The sequence below is a fragment of the Paralichthys olivaceus genome, chromosome 9 (assembly GCF_024713975.1).
Source record: "Paralichthys olivaceus isolate ysfri-2021 chromosome 9, ASM2471397v2, whole genome shotgun sequence".
NCBI classification, from domain to species: domain Eukaryota; kingdom Metazoa; phylum Chordata; class Actinopteri; order Pleuronectiformes; family Paralichthyidae; genus Paralichthys; species Paralichthys olivaceus.
In genome coordinates, this window is record NC_091101.1 from 24704796 (window position 1) to 24718044 (window position 13249).

The 13249-nt window shown below is 41.7% G+C and overlaps 1 long non-coding RNA gene across 1 annotated transcript; it reads left to right on the top strand.

Moving 5' to 3' along the window:
• The first annotated feature begins 356 nt into the window (after positions 1-356).
• LOC138411480 (uncharacterized) lies at positions 357-11354 on the top strand. The gene is made up of 5 exons (XR_011244115.1): positions 357-1204; positions 2712-2746; positions 4632-4689; positions 9615-10956; positions 11067-11354. It is a non-coding gene; the product is annotated as an uncharacterized lncRNA (long non-coding RNA).
• The last annotated feature ends 1895 nt before the right edge of the window (positions 11355-13249 follow it).

The window sequence follows — 13249 nt, forward strand, 5'->3', positions numbered from 1 at the left end:
TTGTGCTTTCCCTCAATTAAGAGACACAAGCCAAACAAAAACAAACACAGTTTCTTTTTTTTTTTTGGATGTTACTGTAAATCGATTGAAAGCTTCTGTGGACCATCAATAAGACATATATAAAATCCTACCTTGATTCAAATGACCTCAGTGTTGAAGTTTTTATTACTACCTCCGCAGCAAAGATCTGCAGCTCTCACCTCCAGCTAAAAGTTCACCGTCCTCTCTTGCCAAGTACTTTGAAGTGATCCCTTCAGAAAGAAAAACTCCAACACTTGTCCATAAACCATGCCAGGCCCTGCGCCAATGCCCATATGTGAAATCAATACCTATTTTGAAAACGAACCCCCTCCAAACTACCACCGCTTTCGTGTTTCACATCCCGTAATCTGCCTCCTGAACTCTGTGAGACTCGCCGTGAAATAAATCGGCTATCAGGAAGACAAATTGTAAATAAATCTTTTGCCTGCATTTGTGGAAAAATCTGGACGAAAACGATGGCGAAGGACATCCAATCTGCTCTCTGGAAACGCTGCATCCGTGTAATTCAAGACAACGCAGCAGCTGTAAGGATGACATTGATCGTTTCAAAATACCTCTTTTTCCACTTCTTGATATCGGACCGCTGTGGCTGCCGGAGATTTCTTTACCAGGAAACCAAAGAGAGCGGCGGCTTCCTTCTTGCGTTTGATCAGAACCATACCGAACGGAGGAGGAGGTCATTTGTTGGATTTATCTCTGAGTTACTGCTCCAACTCAGACTTCAGGGTCTGGCAGACGTCGTTTTGTAACATGGATCATTGTGGCAGTGACAAAAACCCAACCTGCGGACGTGTACGCTGAGGTTTTTGGCAGCATACAGCGACATGCACATCTTTCTAAAGCCTCATTCTGTGCAGGGTTGTTACCGTGTGGATCTGAACGTCATCCCTGTTTTAAATCGACATTCAAACAGGCACCAGAGTTAATCTGAGAGTGTTAATTGCTGTATCACCAGCAGAGGCCCGCAGACTGTTTTATGACCTGATTACATGTTCCTCCGTGTGTCACAACACAGGAATGTTAATTCAGCCCCAATTTGTGCGGCGGAGAGGGAGGTCGGGAGGATAAGGCGTCCCAGAATAGTGGAGCTTATGTCGTCAGTGCACACCGGCCCCATGGAGCGGTGAGGACTTGTTAATGGCGAGGATGATCCCTCCTCCCAGTAGGTATCTCCTGTTGTTACAAACATACTAGTTAAACTTGTGTGGTCAGAAATATGTTGTTGTTGTTGTTGTTGCAGCCGCACACATAACAAACTTAGTAATAATGTCATTAACATGGAGTCAGTTAATAGAAAACACATTTATTTATTTACACTTATATTTATAATGGATAGAAACCGTCTATCGCAACATCCAGGACAAACTTTCAAGAACTCTTTTGTCCTCGCTACCATTGGACTTTTAAGATATTTCAAACATGTTATGTGATTTTAATATTGTAGTTTCATTGGCCTTTTAATTGATTTGTGTTTTTTAATGCTATGTGTTTATTTCCCTGACTCCCCCTCTGGTATAATGAAGAGGTCCTTCATCCTCGAGTTCCAACTTCATCCTCTGATTTGTTTTTGAGTTGATAAAATGTGTTTTTGAGGTTGAGGACTGAATTTCAATTTCATCATCTAATGGCTCTTAACACAGGTCGCTGACAATCATGCCGAACAGTGTCTACTGAATGAACACATGGATTTTAACAATTAATTAAAATAAATGTATTATTCTTTTAATAATTAAAAAATATAAAAACTGTCTTTCATCCAGGGTCAGAGATGTAAATCACAAAACAAGAATATTCCTAGCATCCAGTATTACCAGCAAAACTTTGTAAATCCTGCAAACTCGGTTCGTTGTACAGAAATAAAACGAAAAAACAATTTCACTCTCTTGCACCCCCACTCACTCTCCTTCAACACTCAACACTGTAACTAACCCTTGTTGCTAAATACCATCTTGTATTGCTGCTCGGAGTCTGACCTGAATATTGTCTTTGGGCCAATACTGTGAACAGTAATGCAACAGTAATACTGCAGGTTGAAGTAAATTCATTGTTCGTGTCAAGGATACTTTATCTTTCATCTCCAGGAAAACAAACACGCTATTCCACTTAAAATGTTTCTATCAAAGCATCAGGGCACTAAAGCTCTTTTCACCTTGTTCCACCGTCAGATATTTTTCTGTGTAACTGGTAATTCTTGGTCACAGCACAGGGACCAAATCACCAAACATTTATCATTTGATTTACAGTCTAATTTTCCCCCAACCTCTGAGACCACAAATGGAGATTCTTAAAAATACTCAAGAAACAGAGGCTCCTGGCTTTCTCTAAGTTATTATAGTCATTGAGAAAGCAGGTTAAACCCAAGATAGAGGGCCAACCTTAAATATAAAGCAGCAGGAGATGGAAGAGTTGGCTTTCAAAGGGAGATATATGGCCAGTACAAGACCAGGATCAGTTGCTTTGGGAACTTAAAACCTCGGATGACAGTGAGGGCCATTTATAATATTAAGATGAATAGGCTCATCCTGGCAACAGCTGGCACGGCCGGGAGTTTGTCTCGTTTGATGCAAATGAACCAGATCGCTGTGTGTTTAGAGGCTATTTAAAGGCAACATGTTGATTTAAAATAGGAGAAAAGAAACTTGATGGTGCACTTTTCTTTTTTTTTTTAGCTCCTCTGTGAAACACTTGGTGACGTCTCTGCGAGGTAAGGTAGCATATAAATAAAGAACTCACTGTGCATTATAACAGGAAATAATAGTTTTATTTGGGGTAAATAATTGATTCCAGCCTCTCGGTAGTTATCCACCTTGTTGATTTTAGTTTACAGGCCTAATCCTTTACTATTGATGAGGTATGACAGTGTCAGCCTCACCCCATTTCAGGAGTATCCCACTGTGGCAGGTAAAATCTCCCAAATCAATAGCACATATGTTCCACATTACAGTGGGAAAGGCCTCCAAAAAGCCTTTTTCTCTGAGAGTGGCCCACGTCGATGACAGACGTGTTCTGATTCCACATATGTTGAAATGTAGAAAGCGTTACATGGCCTCTTTGATACAGGATGATTTATAGGGCCTTGACACCAGTTGCAAATGTCTTCGGCGAGGGCACGGGGAGGCCGGTGCCGCGGGGGAGATAGTGCCGATCGAGTCACATTCAGGGCCACAACAAACTGGATTGCGTTTCCACTTTTTTGACCTATTGCCTTTTGTTCCTCGTTTGGTCATTGTTGTCGAATGTTAAGTTCTTTTTCGTAGACGGACAGAAGGAAACGAAAAGAAAGAGAAAGCTGGATAAAATTACAACTTCACAGATTTTCAGTGCCTCCATACTGACAATGCCATCTGGGAGAAATGAGGAATTTTGATCGAACATCTCTCCATATTCTTGTTGTGCACAGATTTCATGCTCCAATTAGACAGGGTTTCTGCAGATACAGGCGGGGGGGGGGAAGAAGAGAAAAAGCTTGGTGAAATGTGCCCAGTGTACATAAAGTACACTGCCAAAATGGTCTGCATTACAAAATGAGGTTGGCTGAGGTCACTGTGTTGCGAGGTATAATTATATCGTAAAACTAAGCCTCTTGCTCCAACATAATTGTAGATAAACAGAGTCTGATTTGTGACACTTCTCAAGTTCGAATCCAGACTGATGCAGCTAATTCAATTAGCAAATGGGGGATCACACAGCCCCTTAATAGGGATTGGTGGGGATGAGCGAACTTGTTCTCAAAAATTAATTACCTATCACATTTCTCGTGGTCATCAAAGTACCCGGGGCTAATGGCACGGCTAAATCCATATTCAGCCAAGCGCTCATGTTCCATTAGAAATGTCAGTCATTCGCTTGACAGAGTAGTGCAGTAATGTTTTCTGTTGACTCGCGCCCTTCAGAAAGGCCCGAGCATGCAAATGAGGTCTTTAGCTACGTCTCAGGGAGGGACTAATTTGGTTTAGAGGGCATACATAAATATTTGAGCGCAAACTCTTGGTCACGCGGAACAACCGACAAACAAACCTGCGTACAAGTGGGCAATTAATATGTACAGTTAGACGTCCCGCAGGAGGATGGAGTGTAAGTGACAGCATGCAAGCAGTGGCTTAATGTCATTTTGCATCTCCATTACTCCACTGCTCTATCGAATAACACCTCAAATCTGTGCAGCACTGATAATAAGTTGTGCATGAGGCCAAATCATGAACCGTGTTAATCCAAGTTTGAATCCATGATGTGAAAAACTTTGACAAGTTGTTTCAGTGACCACACAATGTAAAGTGACAGAGATAAAAGTTGGGCAGTGGTCATAGTGAACTGGCTGCACAAGGTAATGTTTGTAGTAATGTTACTGGAAAATCCTTTGGATGAGATTTCATTTTTTTTTAATCATTCTAAGTTAATTGATTAATAATTTATCCCTTTGGAATATAACAGTTTACAATTTTGTGCGTGTTGGTTGAATTTAAGGGGACTGGTGACAGAAGCAGACGCTCTTCTAATTAATTATCCAATGGGAGAATGGAGCAGAACTTTACTATTTACCTTTTCATTCCTCGACTTAAATCCTTGTGTTTATGACACTGCTCTTTCAGGCACAGCTCGAGCCTGAAGAGATGAAGACAACCCTCCGGCTGTGGGCGCAGTACACAGGTGTGGTATGGCAAGCGTGTGATGGAAACACGAGCCTGAACCGTAAACGTGCCATGAAGGCTTGGGAATGTCCGAGTGCTGGACTGAGCTTGAGATTGAGTTTTCAGAGGCTACACTCATGAATCCTGGTCCAGCTTATGAAATAAAATCACGACCAAGGACAGTTTAAATATAATGAGAATCTGTCTTATTTTTGTAGACGTCCTTTATCTCAGAGATCAAAATACAGCAGGAGAATTTCAACATGTCATACAATATGTAAGGAAAAACATTAAATGAAACTATATCTAAGACAAAGATATTTTCTCTTTATCTAAGGAGTTTTAAAAAAAAGTTTATATCAAAATTGTCTTAACAGATATTCTAACTTGCAGTACTTTAAGTTAAAACACATGACGCCGTACATTTTGAGCCTGTCTTTCAGAGGCTTTTGTTTTGTTTTTTTTACCTGCAACAGTGCAATCAAATCTGTCTGTTGCAAAATTACAAAACGCTGTGTTGATCAAGAAGAGGTGGAAAAAAAAAAGAATAAGAAATCCTCTCAACTCATCACGACTCACTACTGTAACAGTCTAGACCTCTGAACTGAGCTGGGCTATGAGGCACAAAGACTTCTGCCAACGTCAAACAAGCAAATGGGACAAAACCGAAGCCCGGAGCTGCGAACACAATGTAGTCTTCACGCTGGCAGGTTGTTTGTTTACGCGTGGCCTGAGATAATTAGCCCAGAAGTAATGACTGCTCTCTGATGACAGCCGCTGAAACCTGATATCCCGGTGTGACATGCTCTCCCCGTCACTCTCCCCTGCCCAACAACTGCAGCAGGGTTATTTTTTGCCCCGGCTGCTAGCGTGGCTAACCTGGCGCCAGCCCCTGGGACCTGGTGATCTAGGGGGGCTGACAGGGCCAGTGCTGCCATTCGACCCTTAACCTCCCACGCCCTTCTGATGCCAAACGGCAAATGGAACCCAACACTGAAAACACTGTCATGGCGTCCTCCATCGACAGGGAGGAATAAGAAAAATATCAGAATTTCAGATTTGGGTGTGTTGTTGTTGTTGGTGGGAGTGAGAACCTTGTAGACACAGTGAATCAATATCTACAGTAGTAGCTTCTGTTTCTTCAGATTTTGCAAACAAGCTGAGGGGCTCTGATTGAAATCTAAATTTAAGAACAAGATGGTGAATATCCCTTGTACGTTTAAAGGTCTTCCGCACAATTAAAGTTACCAACTTAAACATTAGATGTTAGCAGGTGTTAGCGGCCACCAGCAGATGTTAGGGACACTTATAGACATAGTTGTTCATACTTTCTTAGGATGACTTGGACTCTACTAAAACAGCCTTTCTTTAAATGTCCCAGATATGAAAACACCTCTGGATGCTACTTATATCGTCTATCACGTTTTGGAGGGCAGCAGCCGCCCGCTGGGTCGCAGCTTAACGAAGGCCATGTAGCTTGATCTTCCTCAAATCTAAAGCAACAGGCACAACATGGTAATCATGCCACACCAGCACACTGCGGCTTTAGAGGGAAAACAGTGACTTTCCCAGAGCAGCTATCAGAGCTTTGCTGCCCGCCAAGTGCAAAGGCCTCACAATCCACTGTGCTTGTAGAAGGGGGGGGGACTGTTCGTCCTTTTCGAGACCTTTAACTGCTCTAACCAGAGATTCTCAAAACTGGCACCGTAATCTAAATTTGAAAGCCGTAACGCAACAAGTTCAGATGACTCCAACAACAAGGAATGGCATTGCTCAAGCAGCTAAAAGACAGCATGCCACAGACATGCGTCTTCCTTTTGAAGATGATCCCGTGGCTCCGGTTGTCAGTTTTCTTTTGGTTCCCTGAGAATACGCTCTTCAAAGAAGTTAAGGAGGAGGGCACGGCTACCTAAAGATATTTGAATCATGTTTCTGGTGCTGAAACAAGAAACGTACGTAACTGTAAGTGTATTTCAGGATTGTTTATTGAGCTTGTCATAGTGTTGAGTATTTTCCGACGTGAATATTGTGATCCATTTTTCTTCCAGGAAAAAATAACGTGAAGCCGATTTTCCAGTGATAGCTTATCCTCACGGGTTTACATGTTGACCATCTCTACAATGTCTCATTGATTTATTATTATTAAATACTCAGTTGTGTGAATGACGTCCAAGGTTTAAATATATAACATTTATCCACAGAGCAAAAGGACAACAAGCAATTTATCCCCAACGATTATTTGGTATAAATCTCATGAGCCGGATCGCTCCAAGTCGAGATCTACAGTAGTAACTGACGTGAGGACGGGATGTCCGACACACATCTCTTTTTCTCTCAAAGGTTTAGAGGTTACATCCTTGCTCTTGAAAGGCAGACACTAACATTTAAAAGGCCTGAATGACTGAGGGGTTGCCACTTGTGACCTCCAAATGGTATTCATTCCTTGTCGGTCTTGTGTGTGAAACATTTCTGTTGACACCCTGCAATGCGGCGTTGATGAGTTAATCTAGCAGCTGAGTGTGTCCTTTAACTACACCCAACCCCCTGTAGATTTTCAGAGGAAAAACAGCTCTTATCTCCATGGGAGAAGGAGAAAAAGAGGCCATGATGGTCATAAATTCACAGGACGCTGTCCCAAACGTGTGGCCTCCTTTGTGTGCAGAGCGCTCTGTCATGACTGCTTCAGTGACTGAAGAGTTGAACCGGCCTCAGTCATAAACGAGTATCCAGTTTGACACAGGACTTTGGAAGCGTGGAGTATTTTGTATCTTTGTGTTGGGGGGTGTTGGGGGTCTATAAAAGGAGAACACATTCCTCCTCTGGTTGAGCAAGACTTGCAAAGACAAGTGAAGGGCATCGTAAAAAAAAAAAATGTATCGCATTCCCCTCACACTTTAATTTGATATAAATTGAGCTTAGGGACGTTTTTTTTTGCGGGGGGGGATCCATAACTGGTACTGACCCGTCACTCTTGAACCCTGGACCCTCAGCCTGGAGGTCCCTGTGGAGTCAACAGGACCAGGCAGAATTACCCGTGGATATTACTTGAACCATCCTGGATGAGGTCCAGGGTTGCCTGAGATCAGGACAACAAAAATAGGCTTAGAGTATGCTCAGCCCTAAGTATGAAATCCACACTAAGGCTCACTGCCTTATTGTATGTGTGGGTCACTGCACGGATATCATTTACTTCTCAGAACCATCTTGTAACCGGGGCTTATTAGACAACCTTAATAAGGACATCTGACAGCTGAGGCAAGTTCTTCTCGAACCATACCGATGTTGGTTTTAACATACTGATGAGCTGGCTGCTTTGACATCATAGGTTGCATTAATGAAAGTGTTTCCATCTGCAGAGGGGTTACGGTGAGAATGAATTCTTTTTCATGTGAGCGTGTGAAAGCATGACAACACAACACAACCCTAAATGATTTAGCAGACACCAGCACACAAAGCCTTGGAATATTTGTTGCATTGACCTGCAACATTGGAAATTAGCCGTTGGCAATCGAGCTATTTAATGTGTTTTCATTTTACTTTTGCATAAAAAAAAAAAAACTATGTGCGTGCTACATGAGAAAGACATACTCATATGTAGTATGTAGTAGTACAGGACTACTGCTTACCGCTCAGAGTTTTCACTGTGGGAAAGTTTGGCTCATCCTCAGCAGGGGTCCTGCTGAGCAAGGGGAGTTTGCATGCAAGCTGGATGTGAAGGTGGTAATGACCAGAGTATTCTTTCACACTGACAGCTCCTCTGACATCTTGGAATCCATCTCTTGCGGTGCATATTCACGGGCTTAAGACGGCACCGCGGCTGCCTCATGGGCATACCTCGCTTATTGTACTGGCAGAAACAGCTGTAAGCAGAGATCTGAGTGAGAGAGCAACACAGCTCTGACACAACGCTACAATAACCGCAGCATCTTCCAAAGCTCCTCTGAGAGTGCCACCACTTTTCTTTATGGGGGGGGAATTGATTTGTTTGTGTCATGCCACAGTTTCAGTAAACTCCTGAAGGCCGAGGGGTTTCTTACTGACAGTTTGACACCTACGAGGCAAAGGTGAACGGCAAGTGTGGCGCTATCAACAACCTTAGCTTATTAGCCCGAGGCTCTGACACTACATCCTGAAGGTTTATTATGAGGGGTGAATAATGTGAGGCAGAATAAATCAATCCAGCCCTGTCTCATGAAAGCCTGTCAGCATGATGTCTCCAAATTAAAATGATGTGCAGGAAAAATGAAAGAAGTAGTAAAGAAACTGGCAAGTGGATGTATTCAAGATGGCGGATGTATACTTCATTACAACACTAATAGTCCATGTTTAATAAATAAAATAAAATAATTATCACAATTATATTTTAATCAATGGCAATACAACAGAAGTTCAGTAAATATCAACACATGTTTCTGCACTGTACAAGCTCAGTGATCAGGTATAACATATTTATCTTTACTTTTTTACCTCAGATTTGAATCTGATCCTCATTTTATGGATGTTTAGCTTCGGATGTGTTCTCTCCACATGAAGAAGAGTCTAAGACCTCAACCTTCACTCAGGAGCAGAGTTGAGTCTTTAAACTTGAATAATAATAATAATAATATTATTTAGTTATCTAATATTTAGTCTGGATTGCCTTCACCATGCTCAGCAGTATTACACAAAAACAACTTGGAGGAATTATAACGATGAATTATAAGAAATACAACTTTGCATTATTTACCTCCACAAAATTAGATTCAGATTTCATGTTAATTAAATGTTTTTTTCCAACTGTAAAACACAAATCTCACTTTATATTTGATCAGTAATATTTATGGAGTATCTAACAACATTGGTTCAACGTTCTGTAGCGTCACAGTTTACGTTTGCACTTTTAACATGTCAACATGCTCACACACTGAAGCACTTATTAATCTTCTTGTTTTTTATGTCCTTCAGGTGCCTCGGGGAATAAATGGCCAAACTCCAAGAAAAAAAAAAGTGAAGACCATTTATTTCTACTGGAGCCCAGTTGTTCTTGTCTTTAACGCACAGACACTCAAGCCACAACTTGAGCCCATTTGTTATCTCTTGCCTCAGCACAAGTTATTTAGCCTGTCAGCAGAATGATAAACTCTCCCCTGCCATGGGTGTCACTTTGACAGCGAGCTCTCGCATTAGCCAATAAACGTGTGAGGTGGACGGGAATGAAGAGATTCAGCTGCAAAATAAGACACCGACCACTCGGAAAAGTGACAGCGGCTCCAACAGAATGATCAATAACACAAAATGAAAATAAATGATGCTACTTTTTCAGGACTACGAGGCAGCACAGGTCCTACTTGTGATTAAATGCTGTGTTTTATAGACTGGATCTGCCCCAATTTAACAACGGTGACTGACGACCTTTATGAAACATTATATAAACACACGTGTCCTGTGCAGACTTGGGTTGGACCTCTTCAAATGTGTCTGTAAATTCTGTGGATTTCATGTGAGATGCTGTGAACTGTACTGAGGCTCTGGGTATTGTTCACAGAAAAGACTCGGTGCAGCCATTAATCACAGTTAACCTGACATTATGGGACTTCATTTTTTTCTGAGGTTAGAGTTGAACATCGGGTCGGAGCGAGGTCAAGGTTCATTTTTGTGAATTTGTTGCGGCCCCTCCAAACCTTTATTGAGACTTTCTTCCAAAGTGTTTTTCCTCTTGTAGAGACTCACAAGTCTTTGCAAGATGTTTTCTTAACAAAAAAAAAAAACACATTACATATCAAAAGTATCAGTTGAATAAGTATATGCAGACATTTTTGTATTAATTTACGTGTTAACAATTGTAAAAAGACAATAATTTGAACTATTTTCTTTTGTGTGTAGTCGAAGCCTCTCTTTAGAAATTATATATTCATTTCTAAATCATATTGTGCTGCTTAAACATGTTTCAGGGCAAATAAAAAAGGTTTTTATTAATTAAAGGAAATCAGGTTTTTATTCCTGTTACAAACATTAACCACAGGAGACTGCTTCGTTCTTCAACAGGACATTATTAATGTAAAACTATAAGCTGATGAATAGTCATTTTGTTTTGATGTGGAGACAACAAACACTGGAAATTCTAATAGTAAAATTGTTTTTCTGCAGCCTCAGCACAAACGTCTCTAATCACATGAACGAGACCATCAACGTCCTCGTCGCTCTTCCTCATAAAACCATGATGGGATGTTTTGACAGTGGTCCCCCTCTTTCATTGCCCCTCCGTGTTAGCTTGATTTTTTGGGATGTGGGACATTAGCCCCAATTAGTAAGTGTTGTGTTACTCTTCTTGCTGAGTGTGGATATTTCCACCTCCTGATTCATTAGCTTCCTGTCACCATGAATGAACTTACCCCGTTCTCTTGCTTACACCCGAAGGATCCTCACATTAGAAGACTTGGGAAACTCCAACGCTCCGACCGGGCGCTCTGTGATTCCTCACAGTGGGAATCTGAGAGGGGACTGACAGGACAAGAGGGAAAATCAAGCTGCTTCCTAATAGAGCTCTGGAGCAAATCACCTCCTGAAACTACATGTTACTATCATGTGCTCCAACCATTATTCTCCCCACATGACAAACTGTTTCCTCGTAATAGTGAATTTGTCTTTATTTAGATGAAAAGTGGTTTTCCGATGTGTACATTCCATTATTGTTACTATTAAAGTTGTTTATTGCACATCAATGTTAGTTATGCCTTTATTTTATTTACACGCAAACTTAAAATCTATAAAATGTTGAAAGAGTTGCATCGACAGAATCACATAAAGTTAATAATGATAAAATTGCATCTACTGTGATGTACTAATTGAGGAAACTCAATCCTCCTGTTTGTATTCTCCCTTCCCTTCATAAGTTTGGAGTTGACTAGATGACTGGTTGTCTATCAAATCAAAACAAAGACGGACTCGCTCATCTCTGCATAATTTCAAATCAACACCTCAGCATTAAAGGGCCCCACTGCAGGATTTTGTCGGATAATGTTTGCGGAGGAGCTCACGGAGCTGCCAGGTTCAGCTGTTACTTTACTTTAAAAGTGCACAGAATGCCCTCAGTGCTCACTTTGAAGAAAAGTGTCCATCAGATGGCCGACACTCTGAGGAATAGTTAAGCTTACACAAGTGGAAAAAACTTGGAATGTGCTGTCTCCACTTGGCAAGATGTCACAGTTCTGCTCCGTACATTTGTCGTGACCCCAATTCTGTCTGCTGCTTTCCTCTCCCTGCATCCTCTGCTGCCGGCTGCTCAAGCTGAGGCAGACACACCAAGCTGAGGTCTGACCCCTGCTGACAGAAATCAGGTTTGTATTTAAGACCTGTTGCTGGGGTCTTACGTTTAACATTAGCGTCTAGTCCGACTCCAGCCAGTTAGATACAGTTTGCCTGATCCAGCATGAAGTGCTAAATTGGTTATTGCCTCAAAAAATGTTGTTATAATGTGAGGGATTTAAAAAAAAAAAAAAAAAAAAAAAAAGTGGAGCTGCTCACTGTGATGTGTGTGTGTGTGTGTGTGTGTGTGTGAGGACATACCATGCATGCTCATTGTCATGTATGTGTTCTGTTTGCATGCATACATTTATCAGTACATGTGCACACACGTGTTTGTGTAGAAGCATGTGTTAGTTTGCGTGTTATGTGTTGCTATGGTGTCAAACATTAAAAAGTACGACCGGCCACCTGCTGGAGAGAGGGACGCCCCGCAGAGAGGAGGGGAGGGAAGAGGAGGGGAGGGAAGAGGAGGGGAGGGAAGAGGAGGGGAGGGAAGAGGAGGGGAGGGAAGAGGAGGGGAGGGAAGAGGAGAGGACAGAAAGGAAAAGGAGACATGGGAGGGAGAGTCTCCCTCATTCTTGTGCTACATGGTTCAGTCCCACTCTGGCGAGTATGGGCAGGTCTTTAATGTGATGAACGTAAAATGGGACCACGAGCTCTGTTTCTGAGCCAAGTGACACACATTTTGCTCCACTTCTTCATGCAGGCCTCAAATGATTTGCAGGGCGATGATCAAGCCCAGTGATAATTATTAGTTGGCTTTTTGCATTTCGTCTCCGCCAAGCACAACATGAGTTGTTCTTTCTCGTTAGCGATCAGGCCTCTAACGTTCCACTAATTTATGAGTCACAAACCAATGTTTTCCAGGTTCCCACTGTGACTGGGCTGAAGTTAATCGTCCTGATAAAGTACCAAAATTCATATTTTGTAATATTATCACGCACGACTTCAGGGGTGAGACAGCTCCGTGATTAAAGTACCATATAGGGCCAAAGTGTTTATGGGCCAGTGTTAAGTAGCACAAAACAACGAATGCACACGATGACACTTCTCCTGCAAATGACTACAATAATTATCATAATAATAATAATTGTATTTGCACAGCATCTAAACAAGGCTACAAACTGCTTCACAAAAATCCATGACAACAAATGAATGAACTAAAATAGAAAGTTATTCAAGTCATTTTAAGACTCAAATCATAACATGATAAGGTCGAAACCTTAAAATTCAATATACTTCTCTTGAAGTGAATTGAAACCAGACTGATGATGATGGTTCAGGGTTCCCAGCTG